This window comes from Petaurus breviceps, unplaced genomic scaffold (assembly GCF_028583685.1).
Source record: "Petaurus breviceps papuanus isolate PSGF00001 unplaced genomic scaffold, PetGlider_PUasm1.0 90692, whole genome shotgun sequence".
NCBI lineage: Eukaryota > Metazoa > Chordata > Mammalia > Diprotodontia > Petauridae > Petaurus > Petaurus breviceps.
Window position 1 is genome coordinate 3,570,452 of NW_027187313.1, and position 15,154 is coordinate 3,585,605.

The 15,154-nt window shown below is 36.2% G+C and overlaps 1 long non-coding RNA gene across 2 annotated transcripts; it reads right to left on the reverse strand.

Moving 5' to 3' along the window:
* Positions 1 to 331: 331 nt before the first annotated feature.
* LOC138144188 (uncharacterized) lies at positions 332 to 14,552 on the reverse strand. Of its 2 annotated transcripts, XR_011163883.1 has the most exons (4): positions 14,332 to 14,552; positions 10,440 to 10,553; positions 7,089 to 7,156; positions 332 to 6,632 (listed from the first exon to the last, which is right to left on the reverse strand). It is a non-coding gene; the product is annotated as an uncharacterized lncRNA (long non-coding RNA). The 2 variants fall into 2 exon arrangements; XR_011163882.1 differs by lacking the exon at positions 332 to 6,632 and having other exon boundaries at positions 6,942 to 7,156.
* Between the last annotated feature and the right edge of the window lie 602 nt (positions 14,553 to 15,154).

The following is a 15,154-nucleotide window of genomic DNA, read 5'->3' on the forward strand; positions in this document are numbered from 1 at the left end:
ACTCCATAAACAATGCATTAGCATCTGAATTTTTCCACCCCCCTCTAAGATTTGTCACTTTACTTTTCAGTCATATTAGTAATATGATAGTTGTGAGGTAGTGCCTCAGGGTTGTTTTAATTTACATTTCTCTAATCAATAGTGATTTAGAGCATTTTTTTTTTCATATAGCTATTGGTTATTTTGATTTCTTCTTCTTGGAACTACCTATTCATATTCCTTAAACTTTTTTCAATTGGGGAATGCTCATATTCTTACAAATTTGACTTACAAATTTTTCTTTACATTATAAAAAATGAGGTCATTATCAGAGAAACAACCTCCCCCCCCCCACAATTTTCAGCTTTCCTTCTAATTTTGACTGCACTGATCTTATTGAGGAAGCTTCCAGCTTATCCTCATTACAGATAATTCTTGCTGATGGTTTTATATCGATGTTACTTGTCATTTCAAGGAAAGCTCCATTTATTCCTATGTTTTCTAGTATTTTTAATAAGAATGAGTGTTGTAATTTGTCATCAGCGTTTTCTGCTGTTTTTATTACTTTTGCTACATCACCTAAATTTTTGTCTCATCATTCTCTTTAATGAAATTATTTATTTGGTTCCATGATTTGTTGTTTGACCTGTTCATTCTTTAGGATTAAACTATTTAGTTTCCAATGAATTTTCAATCCATGTTTTCATGACCCTTCATTTAATATTATTTTGTTGCATTATGATCTGAAAAAGGATGCATTTAATTTTCATGCTTGTCTGCATTTGGTTATGAGGTTTTTATGCCCTAATACATGGTTCATTTTTGTGAAGGTAGCATGTATAGATGAAAAAAAAAATCCTTTATATCCCCCAGAGACCTAGCATTTCTAACTTTTCTAAAATTCTATTCATCTCTTCAATTTCTTTATTGTTTATTTTATGGTTAGATGTATCTAGTTCTATGGGAGGAAAGTTGAGGTCCCATACTAGTATACTTTTACTGTCTATTTCCTCATATAAATCATTTAAATTTTCTTTTAAGTAATTGGATGCTATACCATTTGGTGCATATATGTTTAGTATTGATATAACTTCATTGCCTATGATACCTTTTAGAATAATGTTGTTTCCCCACTTATTTCTTTTAATTAGATAAATTTTTGCTTTTGCTTTGTCTGAGATCATGCTTGCTACCCCAGTTTTTTTTACTTTAGGTGACACATTTTGCTCCAGTCCCCTATTTTTATTTTGTGTGTGTCTCTTTCTTGTAAGTGTGTTTCTTCTAAACAACATATTGATTCTTATACCTTATCCATTCTACTATCTGCTTCCATTTTATGGGTGAATTAATCCCATTCACACACATTTCCATCCTACCTATCCTCCATTTCTCTCTCTCTCTGTCTCTCTCTCTCTGTCTCTCTCTGTCTCCCTCTCCTTCTCTCCCTCCCTCCCTTACTTGTCACTCTTCAAAAATATGTTTTTCTTCTGACTGCTTCTTCCCTTAATCTGAGGTCCTTTCTATCACCCCACCCCTTGCCTCATCCTTTTGTTCTACTTACCTGCAGGGTAAGATAACTTTCTACAATCAACTGAGAAAGTATGTTATTCCCTCTTTAGGCCAATGCTGATTAATTAGAATAAGGTTCACGGCCCTCCTTCCATCTTTTCCTCCATTGTAGAAGCTCTTTCTTGCCTTTTTATGTGAGATATCATTTTCCCATTCTGCCTCTCTCTTTAGACTTCTCCCAGTACATCCCTCTCATTCCTTACTTTAGCTGTTTTGAAATAATCCTGTCATAGTCAACTCACCCTCAGTTCCTCTATCTATATATACTCCTTCTAAATGCCTAATACTGATAAAGTTCTTAGGCATCACAAGTATCATTTTTATATAGTAATGTAAATAGTTTAAAATTATTGAATCCCTTATGATGTCTCTTTCCTATTTACCTTTTTCTCCTCTTGCATCTTGTACTTGAAAGTCAAATTTTCTGTACAGGTTTGGTCTTTTCATCAGAAATACTTGAAAATCCTCTATTTCTTTAAATATTCATTTCCACCCCCACTTCCATACCCTCCCCCCAAAAGTATTATCCTCAGCATTGTTAGACAGGAGATTCTTGATTATAATCCTGTCTCCTCTTACTTCTGGGATATCATATTCCAAATTCTCCAATCATTTAATGTAGAAGTGCTAAATCCTGTGTTATACTGACTATGCTGCCACAATTTCTGAATTGTATCTTTCTGGCTACTTGGAAAATTTTCTTCTTGGACTGGGAGCTCTCAAATTTAGCTCTACTATTCCTGGGATTTTTCATTTTGGGGTCTTTTCAGGAGGTGATCAATGGATTCATCCAATTTCTATTTTACCCTCTGGTTCTAGGATACTAGAGCAGTTTTCCTTGATAATTTGTTGAAAGATTGTATCTAGGCTCTTTTTTGTTTGATAATAGCTTTCAGGTAGTTCAATAATTCTCCATTATCTCTCCTCAGTCTATTTTCTAGGTCAGTTGTTCTTCTGATGAGAGATCTCAACTTTTATTCTACTTTTTCATTCTTTTGATTTTTTAAAAATTGTATCTTGTTGTTTCATGTAGTCTTTTGCTTCTATTTGCCCAGTTCTCTTTTTAAGGATTTTTTTATTCAGTGGGTTTTATATTATTTTTTTCTATTAGGAAAATTCTACTATTTTAAGAGTTCTTTTCTTCAGTGAATTTTTGTTCCCCTTTTACCATTTTTCAAAATTTTAAGGTGTATTCTCCTTAATATTTTTGTGCCTGTTTACAGTTACCAAACTGTAGACTCTTTTAAAATATCTTTTGCATTATTCTATTTCTTTTTTGAATTTTTCCTTTACCTCTCTTATTGATTTTTTAAAAATATTTTTATGTTCTTCCAGAAATTGTTTTGGGGCCTGTGACCAATTCACTTTTTTCTTTGAGGCCTTGCAGATAGCTATTCTGACTTCTTTGTCTTCTGAGTGTGTGTCTTGATATTTCCTTTTACCATAGTAACTTTCTATAGACAGATTCTTTATTTTCCAGCCTATTTGTTGACTTTTAGTCTTGTGTTAAAGTTGGACTCTTCGTCAGTAGTGGAGGGGCCACTGACCCAAGCTTCAGGTTTTTCATGCTGCTGTTTTCACAGCTAGTTCTGGAGGTTTATAAGTTTTTGGTTCTTTTAAGGTACTGTGAGGTGAATGTCACAGTTCTCCTGGCCTGTTCTTTGGTTTTCTGAATGACCACAAACACTCTTCTCTACCCAGGACTTTGACTAGGGCCCTTGCTCCCCTGAAGCTACAAGTTCTAGTGCTATAGCGCCCCTCTTTTCCTTGAGATCATGCCCTGGAACCATGTATGGATAATGTAATAGGATCCAGTGCTAGCAACCTGTAATGTCTTTTTGACCAGTTATCCAACACTTTACCTTCTGTGGGTTGAGAACTTTTGAGAGTGCTGCTATCGCAGGTGCAGCTGCCTTTAAAGCCTGCTGCTGGCTTGCCAGGTTGTATTATACTGCACTTCAGGCCTGACCATCACCCTGGTGAGTTAGACTTTTCCTGCGAAACTCTTAACTTGTCTGGGGCTAGAAAATTGTTTCACCTAGGGCTTTTGATGTTTCTGCCACTCCAGAATTCAATTTGATGTGCTATTTAAAAGTTTGTTGGAGGGAAATTTGGGAGAGTTTAGGTGAGTTCCTGCTTCTATTCTGTCATCTCTGCTCTACCAACTGAGCTTAAAATTTAATGGAGGAGTCAACATACAAAAAAATTCAAGCAAGTTATAAACAGGATACATAGGAAATAATTAACAGAAGGAAGGCACTGGAAATAAGAGTGTTTAGGGAAGGCTTCCTGTAAAAGATGTATGATAAGAGGACACTAACAAATAGGAGGTGCTTAAGAAATGCTTGTTGACTGATTGATTGTGCTATCACAAAGGTCCCCTTTAGCTCTGAAGAACTTTACTTGCAACTAAGCTTGTGAGTGAAGATAAAATGCTTGTAGTGCCTGTGGAAATTTTCCTCTCAGTCACTGTATTCAAACTGCAATCAAGTCAGAGCTCCTAACCATGGTCATTATTATACCATTTCATCTACACTCTGACAGTCCCCCTCATCTCTGTTTCCTACCCCGCCCCAGCCTTGCTCACCTTCCCTGGAATACCTAGGTCTGATAGGGCTTTTGCCAAATCTTGCCCTGACTCGAACTCCATACTACTTCCTGGTCTTCTTCTCACTGTATCACCAATATTGCAGTCATCATTCTCATTCCCCTCCAGGGACAGAATCCAAGGTCCCCCAGATAAGACAGGTGAGATTTGGCCTTATATTTATGGGAGCCTTATATTTACAAATATAAATCAATGTTTATATTGATCCTACTTTTTAGGCCTTCTCCATACCCATGTATACACCCCTTATTGTCTTCTCCCTTTTATGCATTGTCTTCCCCCATTAAAATATAAGCTTCTCAAAGAAGCTATCCTGCTTGCTTGAATTTTCATCCTCAGTGCTTACCATAGAACCCGACAATAGCCAATTCTTAATAATGCTTTCTCTCTCTCCCCCCCTTTCTCTCTCTCTCTCTCTCTCTCTCTCTCTCTCTCTCTCTCTCTCTCTGTCTCCCTCTGTCTCTGTCTCTCTCTCGTATAAATGGAAGGAATATTGAGTTTACTAATCACCTTGTTTGAGCTCCCTTATTATCCAGGAGAGGCTGAAATAACCTGGAATAAAAATTGGCCAATCAGGAGGCAGAATGAATATTGCTCAAGTTTGACATACCAGTCATCCTTTGCAGTGTCCACTGGGTGAACCAGGAACATCTCTGCTATCCAAGCAACCATGAGACTGACTCAGACTGGTTTATACTGGCCCCAAATGGACACATACATCCTGGTACCAGGTACCCTGTATTGCTACATATTCTCCCATATTCTCCTGCCTCCCTTTGTTGTGAAACCATATAAACCACTCTCTATACTCCCAATTTTTAGAACAATAGACCAAGTTCTGCTGGTTGCTATAATTTCCCAACAACTGCTTCCAGTTTTGAACTTGATCTGTGCTTTCAAGTCCTTTGTTCAGGAGATAGTGTACCCTAATTAATCAAATAGCCAATTAATCTTTATCTATCTATCCATTATCCATCCATCCATTCATCCATCTATCTATCCATCTGTCTTCTGAATCCCCAATCACAGTATCAGAAGACCAATGTAAACTTCCTGTTGTCATTGAGGTTACACTCACAGTTTGTACAGTGACTATTATGCTAACTATCTATCCCCTTTGTCCAAGAGGTTCAGCACTACAATTTTAGAAATTCTCAGAATCTAAGAGCAACTATCTGTTCTTGCTCAGAACTTGCCTGCTGATTTAGCAAGTGTTTGGAGACCTGGCAAGGTACTAAAGAACTCTGTAGGACACAGAGTAATGTGTGTCCTCCCTTGGGAGCTGACAATGTAATTTAGCCAAGGAAGCTGAAAGCAGTATTTTATATCTTCAAAGGCAAAAGAGGGATAAGAAAAGATGCAGGTTATTCTTTTCAGAAAATACAGTGCATAGTGGTCTTTAGTTTATGAAGGTGTCTGTCTGTCAATTCTCAGCTGGCAGGATGGATAGAGTGCTGGACCTGGAGTCAGGAAGAACTGAGTTCAAATCTGGCTTCAGGTACTTGCTAATTTGTGACCCTGGGCAAGTCACTTAATTGTTCTTTGCCTCTCATTTTCCTCAATTGTAAAATTGGGGATCATAATAGCACCTACCTCACAGGGTTTTTGTGAGAATCAAATGAAATAATATTTATAAAGTGCTAAGTGCCTGGCCCATAATAGGTGTAATTTAAATGCTTATTTCCTTCCCTTTCATTCTCATTTTGGGTGAGCTGTGTGAAAATCTCCAAGGATGGGCTCTAAGTAATACTTAAGCTCCATTCAGATTATATATTCATTCTAGATTTCCATTACCTTCAAGTACAGCTAGCATTTAACTAGCATTTACATAGCATTTTAAAGGTTGCAAAACAAAACTACATATGTTATCTCATTTGAATATAGGCAAATCACATCTCTTCCCTTACAAGAGAAGCACAGAGGAATGAAGACATTGGTCTGAGCTTGCACAGTGCATCATAAATTGAGTTCTAGCAACTCTCACTTTGCTAATATTCCACATCCAACTACTTCCCTAGAGAGCTGAGGATTTAGGAAGGTTGATTAAAAATTTCTCTGTGTTATTGTCAAGAAGCCAGGTCAAGTCTAGCATTCTGTAAGAGTTCATATTCTTCCCACGTCTGGTAGGGAAAACTTTGAACTCTTCTTCTAGGGGCTATTTCAGTTTAACTGGGGAGGGTAACAAAAGGCAGTGAGTGGGAGAAAGAGGAATGTCTTTCTCTGTATCAGTTTCCCCTCTTTGTCTTCACATTCATTCTTGTTTTGTTTAATAGGTGTTTCCTCTGCCCACAGATGGTCTCTCAGAGGCCAGAGGCATTTAGAGACTTCTTGAAATGCTGCACCAAATGCCAGTCATTGGCAGCATTGTAAATTAGGCAAGGCTTCTCTTGTAGAAGAGAATGTTTCAGTACAGCCCTTCTTCCCTTTGTCTGTTCATGGTTGAACTTGAAGAGAATGAGGTGACAGCAGGAGCTCTCTAAAATAAAAAAAAAGTCTAAAGTTAAAAAAGCAAATCTAACTCTACGCTCTACACAACTGCTTTTTCCTACTTTGTTCAATCTGACTCCACCAGTGCATTTTCTTCATTGCAGTGGGGCTCTAAGAATTCTCTTGATTCCTAATGAAATAATATTATGACTTGTATGGCCTTGGATAAGTCATTTCACCTTTATGGATCTCAATTTCCTCACTTGTAAAATAAGACTGGACTATATAGGCTCTGAGGTGCCTTCCTACTGAAGGTCTATGATCCTTTAAACTTTGTGTTCTCATCACCCACCTCTTATGAAGTTTTGCCAATAAACAATGAGATTCTGTTCTTCTCTCAAATACACTCATATGTTCGTCTTCTTCCACTGGTGAAGCATGAATCAGTTTGCCTAATGAACATGGCACTGACTTGGAATCAAGAAGACCTGGGTTCCAATCTCACCTCAGATGATTCCTCTCTTTGTGACCTTGAGCAAGTAGCTTAACCTGTCTGTGACTCTGTTTCTTCATCTGTAAAATGAAGAGGCTTTCATTTAAGGTCTCTTCCCCAGCTCCACATCTATGATTCATATGATTCATTTGGCCCAATAAAATATGAGCTCTTTAAGGACAGGAACTGACTTTCATTTTGTCTTTGTATCCCCAGCACCTAAAGCAGCACCTGCACATGGTGAGTACTTAAGGCAGCACCATCATCAACATTTATAGAGTTTTAAGGTTTGCAAAGGACTTTACAAATATTGCAATATTATCTCATTCATTCCTCATAGCAACCCTGGGAGGTAGGTTTTCTTATTATCCCCATTTTACAGCTGACAAAACTGAGGCAGACAGTGGTTGAATCAATTGTCCACAGGCATACAGCTATTAAGTGACTGAGGCCATAGGATTATGGGATTATAGAATTTAAAGCTAAGAGGGTCTACACAGTTGTCGTTCAGTCATGCCCTACTCTTGTGACCCCATTTGGGGATGGATTTCAATTTAGATCTTTCTGACTCCATGTCCAACACTCTATCCGCTGCATCACCTAGCTTACTCCAAAGGTTCTATGCCATCCATTAATTTAGCCCCTTTATTTTTACAGAGGAAGAATCTGATGACCAAAGGTGTTAAGTGATTTGCTCCAAATCCAACAATTTGCAATTTGAACCCAGGTTCTTTGAGTGAGTCAGTGTTATATAGTTTGTGATGATTTTGATATGTCTTTTAGGTGGGTGGTGTAGTGGCTAGGATGTTTTATTTGGAGGCAGAAATATCTGGGTTTCAATCCTGTCTCATATATTGGCTAGCCATATGATCCTTGACATGTCATTTAGCTTCCACTAGCCTCAGTTTCCTCATCTGTAAAATGAGAATAATGATAGGACCTCTTTCAGAAGTTTGTTTTGAGTCTCAGATGACATAACATATATAAAGGGCTTTAAACCTTAAAGACCTTTATAAATATTAATAATTATTATTAATGTAATGTATTAACATAATGGATAAGGAAGGCTCATCACACATTATTCAAGAAATGGTCCTTGTCATCCATCACATTATCCAAATGTCATTGCCCAGTATTCAAAGACCTGTTATATGTATGGGAAGTCAATTTCTACTTATTCCTCTTTCTGGACCAGGTTGGAGTTTCCTCTTAAAAATTCAGTTTATAAACCAATAAGACCTTTGTAAATACTAGATGCTTCATAAATGTGTTGAACTAAATTGAAAAAATTGAATTAAAAAAATTATGAAATGAGCACACCTGGTACCCATTTTTCATCATGAATGGATGCTGGAGTTCAATGCCCTGACAATTAGTATCGAAGGTCCTTCCTCGAGGCCTTTCCAAAATTCATATTAACATTCCCTCCTTCCAACCCCAAATAGCTCTTGCCTGATAGAATTCATTATTCACTTGAGTAATACTTCTATCCCTGTCCAATTTCCAGCTTTGAGATTTTAGCATCTTATATCCATTGAGAGTACCTGAATATAGTCCAGAATTCCTCTTCAAGGCATCCATAGTCCTCTAGCAACAATTACCTATCTTTCATCAAAGTTACTAGCTGATCAAGTGCAGTGCTTTCCAATTTCCCAATAATGAAAGCCAGTCACACCTGAGTTGATGAAAAGATGTGAGTCTGAGGTTATCAATTCCTCTTCCTACTACTGGAAAAAGGGCAGGGACATGCTTCTTTTCTCTTGTAGAGAAACAAGAGTAGAAAGGGCTGTCGTTGAAATTTGTATTGGATCCTCACAGTCAGTGCCTATGATTGTTTTAATCATTTCCCCAGGCTCTGCGCCATCCCAACAAAACTCATTTTGTAAAAAGGAGGGGTGGCCAGGTGGCACAGTGAGTAAGAGCACCAGCACCAGCGTCAGTAGACCCAGGATCGGTTCCAGCCTCAGATACTTGGCACCCACACGAAAAATAACTGGCCTTGTAACCTTGAGCAAGTTACTTAACCTCAATTGCTTAAAAAAGGAGGCAAAGTTGCCTCTATAATCATGTGGGTATAACTGTTAGGTTAACTCAGTCTCTTTAAATGTCCTTCTCTTCAAATGGGAACTAGAAGGATGCTCAAATAATGCAATTCAGATGATCAATACTTGACTAGATCCGATTCCATAGCTTCAAAAACACTCAGTTTCTACACAGGTATACAAACTGATGTGCTAAACTCAGGGTAATCCCAGGCAGAGACTAGGAGATCACTACCAGATTCCATATCTGTAACAGATTATGGACAGGGCTGGACAGAAATGGCCAAAATCAAGGCCAAGACTGAGGAGATAGATTTTTGGGTTGTTAGGGCAGGTTCAAGACCACAAGCAAAGCTTAAGGTCTGAGATTACCTTCTAGGACGAGCACTCAGATATCCAACCAGGTATATATTAGAGCCAGAAACATGGTCAACGTGAAGGTGCTAGGTTAAAATATATGGTCAAAGTTCTGAGACCCAACATAGGAGGCACCAATAGGCACAGTGTTCAAATATATGAAAGAGTTATAAATCAAGGGTCAAGCTAGGGACAAGACCCAGGAATACTGAACAGGAATATTAGGAGAAAAGGGGACAGGCAATGGCACCAACTCAAAATAGTAGCAATTCTCAAAAGGGAAACATTCTCTGGCTTTAGAATGAAGACCCCTGTCAGGAAGCAAAACACAAGCACACACATACACACACAGGTATACATGTGCCATATCCAATATATCATCACTCTCAATAACATTGGCCATCATAGCAAAGGAGGAGCAATGGCACAGACTTAGAATAGGTGACAAGTATGCATGCAGATGGCTCAATTGAAACCAAGTTCTGATCAATGACTACTTAATCTCAAGGCAAATAACATAGAAATATTATATACATATATAATGTAGGCATGTATATTTCCTAGAGTCAGAAACCTTTCTCATGGTGATGATTTCAACAATCATTTTGCTTGGCTTTCTAAGAGGAATGAATAATCCAGAGTTACAGATTGTAGGAATCCTCAACCAGCAGCATGCTTGTATGGTATCATATACTTTAGGGAGTTCCATTCCTATAGTGCCTGTGATTATCAATTCTCTAGATCACCCTTTGGGTAGGCTATATGCACTCTTATTGGTTAGAACTTTTGGAACTGACACTGTATTTTGACCAAGAGAGCTACAGTGACTCAAAAAGTGAAGGCTAATATGAGCATCCCAGTATTCATTTTACAGAGTAGTAATACAATAGTAATAACAGAATAATTCGAATTAGTCTGTGTTGGTAATGAGGGGAAAAACAAAACAAAACAACAAGTAACTGACCTGAACTACTGGGGCTGATGACCCCTACTGATGAGGAATTGTTCCTCCATAGGATCAATCAGGTTCATGTCTGAGAGCATGGCTGTGGGGCTCTCCTGGTTTTTCTGGGTTTTCCTGGCAGAAAACAAAGGTAGTAGACCCTCCCAGTTAGGTAGGTATATATAATAGAACAACTCTAGAATAATGGTTGATCTCAGAACAAGAACTGCCTGCTTTCTGCCCTAACTTTAAGTAGTCTTCCAGGTATGAGTATCTTACTGAAACAAGGATGGTTTCTCTAGATTTTATTCATTGTGATGAGATCTAAGCCCTCTCAGTGTTATATCACCTTGTTTGATTGATATGAGTGTGACACTGATGTAAAGTTAGTGGATTTTTAATTGTAATCTTAATTGAGTAGAAGTTCACCTTAGGGATTTTGGGGAGCAAGCACATCAGGATAGGATACAGGAACTTGCCTAAGGACAAGGTAATGTGACAGTCAAGAATTCTTCCAGAATTTGAAAAGGGCTAGAGATGTGTAGGATATTTAAGGCAAGTTCAGTAGATGTCTGGATCCAGTACAGCTGTGAGGTGACTTTTGAGAATAACTGTAACCTAAATTTGGAGATTGCAGGTGGCACACAGCCATAAAAAAGAAAAAGATTTAATATGCTTTAGAGACTGAGAGCTAAAGGAAAGAGTATAAACCAAACTTAGGCTTGAAACAGATTAAGCTGGAAAATCCAGTCATATGTTAAACTGTGTCAAAATGGAATCAGAGATTAAGGTGAGTATGTCTATATATACTAGTTTGTACTTGAAGTGTTTATATATAGTACAATAGATTTGCAATTTAAAGTGATGAGTATTACAATTTGGATGATTCTGTAGAGATAATAGGAGTGTGGGGTTAGGCTGCAGAGTAGAACAAAAGAAAACTTCTGTTTGGAACAACCTTTGGCTAACTGTAATGTCAACTTTTTAAAAGTTTTTTCCCCCCTGGATCTGAGCCTGAGGTTTTCCATCTAGAAAAGGAGAAAGTGTTACTTATTTCTATTCTTAGTGCATTGTTAAAGAGACAATGAAGAACAGATTTCCAGAAAGATGGTTGAGTAAATGATGATGCTTATACCCAGATGCCCCCTCATAATCCCCAAATCAGAAATACATTAAATATTTTTTAAAAAACAACTATGATACTTTAATGGATCATTGGTTTATATGGTATGGAGTTTTGTTCTAATAGTACAATTATGGGGTTCTTGAGTCTCATCAATATAGGTACTCCCTCAAACAATAAAAAACATTTTAAGACATCCATGTTCTCCAAGCTATTTTTCATTTCAATGCTCTCCTATAAATAATCTACAAAAGTTCTATTAAGTACGATAGAAGCATTTATCTAGATTTCCTGAAATTAGAGAATCCATTACTTATCCCATACTCTTGTAATGTGTCCATTCCATTTTTAAAATTTCTGTTCATATATCTTTCTTTTTTTTACCATTCCTCCTATATTTTCTTTATTTGCATCATTTCATGTCCTGTAATACCAACTGTGTGCCTCTCCATTGTCCTTTGCATGATCCACAACTTTAATTCTTTAGAAACTTTAGAGATGTTGTGATGCCTAGCAATGCAACTAGGATATTGTGTTTTGAAAGAGAGCCCTTTATTCACAGGAGAAGCTTGGTGTCACTAGGAGCACTGAAAAATAAAGAAGAAAATAGAGAAAAAGAAGAGAGAAAAGAAAAAAAAGTCCTCACAAAGAAATATGAAAAGAAACAAAGCATAATAAAAGCTAAAATTGAGTGAAGAAAAAATAGGTCCTAACACAATAAATAATTATTATAGGTTAAAATTCCCAGAAAGAAGAAATAATATGTCAAGAACACCAAAATGTAATGAGAATGTGACAACTACAAAAGCTCCACAGAGTTGTTTAGAAACAGTGAAATAATTGAAAGAATGCATAAGGATTGTAGAGCTCTTCCTTAAGACTTTGTAAGTCTTAAAAAAATTGATTATTTTTTAGTTAAAATTATAACAAAGCAGTGGGCATACTGAGAAAAAATAATGACAGAGAGACAACATGAAAATTAACATGCCAAACAATAAATTCCAGTAAAAAAAAGCACATCAGAAAGATGAAAGAACATTTAAGATCTTAACAAACAAAAGAAACTGACCTTGAAAATAAAGATTGGCAAGATAATCTGAAAATTATTGCCCTTCAAAAAACTCTAATTAAACAGAGAAACTAAATATTATTTTTTCAGAAAATGATACAAAAAATTACCTGAAATTATTGCTAAGAAAGGAGTAAATGCACATTGCTATATTCCATAGGATGTCATAATGGGGAAATCAAAAGTTTGAGTCACTCAAAAATGTAATTTTCAAGTTCCAGAGAGTTAGGATCAAAGAGAAATTTTTTCAAAGGAGAATACGAAGTTCAGATCTCAAGTAATCACCAATTCAAATGATTCATTATCACTCAACAATGACAAGAAAAGAAACCAAATGTAATATAGTAAATCAAAAGTAAATAACAGTTGCTATACAATAACATACAGCACTGAATATACACCTCCATGAAAACTAAGAATCTTCAAAAAGACACAGACATTTAATCATTTCATCAAAGAAACACCAAGGGGAGAAGGGCTTTTGAAGTAGAAACTCCAAAAAAAAACAAAATAAAAAAATAAGCAAGTCTTTATAACATAAAAAAATTAGATAATTACTCCATTTTAAAATGCTACAACATGGGCAAAAGACTTTTACAAGTTTCATCTCATGATAGGACCATTGACTAAACAGTGACAATAACAGTGAACAGCAAAGGACTCATCACATGAAGGTGGATTAGTTAGAAGCATTCTGAATTATTGAAGAACGAAAACCAAAGAAGAAATTTCTCGAAATTGAGGCATCAGAAGTGAAGTTTGGTCAGCCAAAAAGGTGAGGAAAGATAGATGTTTAAATAATGGTTGGTGAAAGAAAATGTCATAGGAGTAATAAAAAGCTATATTAAAGAAGATGAACACTTATAAGCTGTTTGACCCTGGACAAGTCACAGACCCAGTTTGTCTCAGTTCCTCATCTATAAAATGACCTAGTGAAGGAAACATCAACTTACGCTAGTGTCTTTGCCAAGAAATCCTCAAATAGGATCACTAAGAGTCAAACATGACTAAAATGACTGAACAACAACAAAAAGAGAAAAAAAAATCCAATTAAATAGTGTACCACCATTTAAGAAATATAGCTTAAGATGTCTTCAGTGGAAAATACCACTGAACACATTAAAAAAAATAAAAGTACAGGATTAATATGAGATCAAAAAGAAAAATAATACCAAAATGAATTTAATTCAATTTTAAGAGTTAAATAAATTAGAAAACAACTACTAATTTTACAATAAATATAACAAGCTATTTTACTTAAGCAGAATAATAAAAACCATTACCTATTTTGAAATGACAAAAATAGAAGTAAATGAAGTTATCAAGATGGGAAAGCAGAATTAAAAATTAAGAGGAAATAACATTTTTAGAAACTATTATATGTAATCATATTCCACCAAAACTGAAACTTTTAAATGGATGAATATTGACCTAAAGATAAAATACACAACTTAACAAAATATGATGTTCAAAATCTCAACAACCTAATCTAGACACATTGAACAAGTAACATATCAACTCTACACTCTGCAAAATAGTCCAGAGGTATTTACTTGAATTTGAATTCCATCAAATGTTTAAAAATAAGTAATCTTTATAATATGTAAATTGTTCTTTAAAAATGAAGACAGCAGCCTACAAAGAATTTTTCCCCATGAAACAAATGAGGTTCTGAAATATCCCAAAGCAGTGGCAAAATAAAGCAGAGAATGAGACCTTACATTTATCCCTGCTGGATTTCTTCTCTTCCTTTAGATTCAGGGCATTGTTCTAATCTTTCAAAGCATTTTTTTATCCAAACACTGTTCTTCAATGTATTACTTCTCCTTCCTATTTTCATGCCATCTATAAACTTTGTAAGTATTTTGTTTATGTCTTTATCTTAGTTACTGACAAAAATATTAAAACAACACAAGCCCAAGGATAGATCCCTGGGACACTCTAGCACAATCTTTTCGCTAGGTATATATAGAACATTCCTAACTGTGCATTGGTCCCAAGCAATCAGTCAGATCCAAATCTACCTGAATGAATTATTTTCTGGCTGATATCTCTCCATCTTGATAGTATAAGGAAGGACTGGCTACTAGCCCAGTCCTTATGAGTATGTACAGAGTGCTGCTGATGTAATTTCTCATGTGAAAGAATCTGGGGAAAACAATTCCAGGAGAATTATGGTAACATTTAATATCAGTTTTTCGAAGAAACTTGGGCGCATGTGCAGATAGTCTATAACTGGTAGTTTACTTTCCATATGATAAAGAAGAATATCTTTGATTGACTATGTAGGTGGAAGTGGGAGTGCATTCACAAAGCACTATTCAATCTAGTCCCTATTTCCTGGTTTGATTTCTCTTCTTTGTCTAACGCTTTGTTGTTTTTAATCTTCTGATGAAAAAAGTGAGACAATACAGTAAAGGGAGAGGCCTTGAGCCCCCACCAGCCTAGGCCAACATGTGGCCAATAAAATGGCCCCAGTTGTGTGCCTTGATGTTTGTTCTTTGTTTAGCATGGTGAAGTTTAATCAAGAGGCTAGAAACTTTG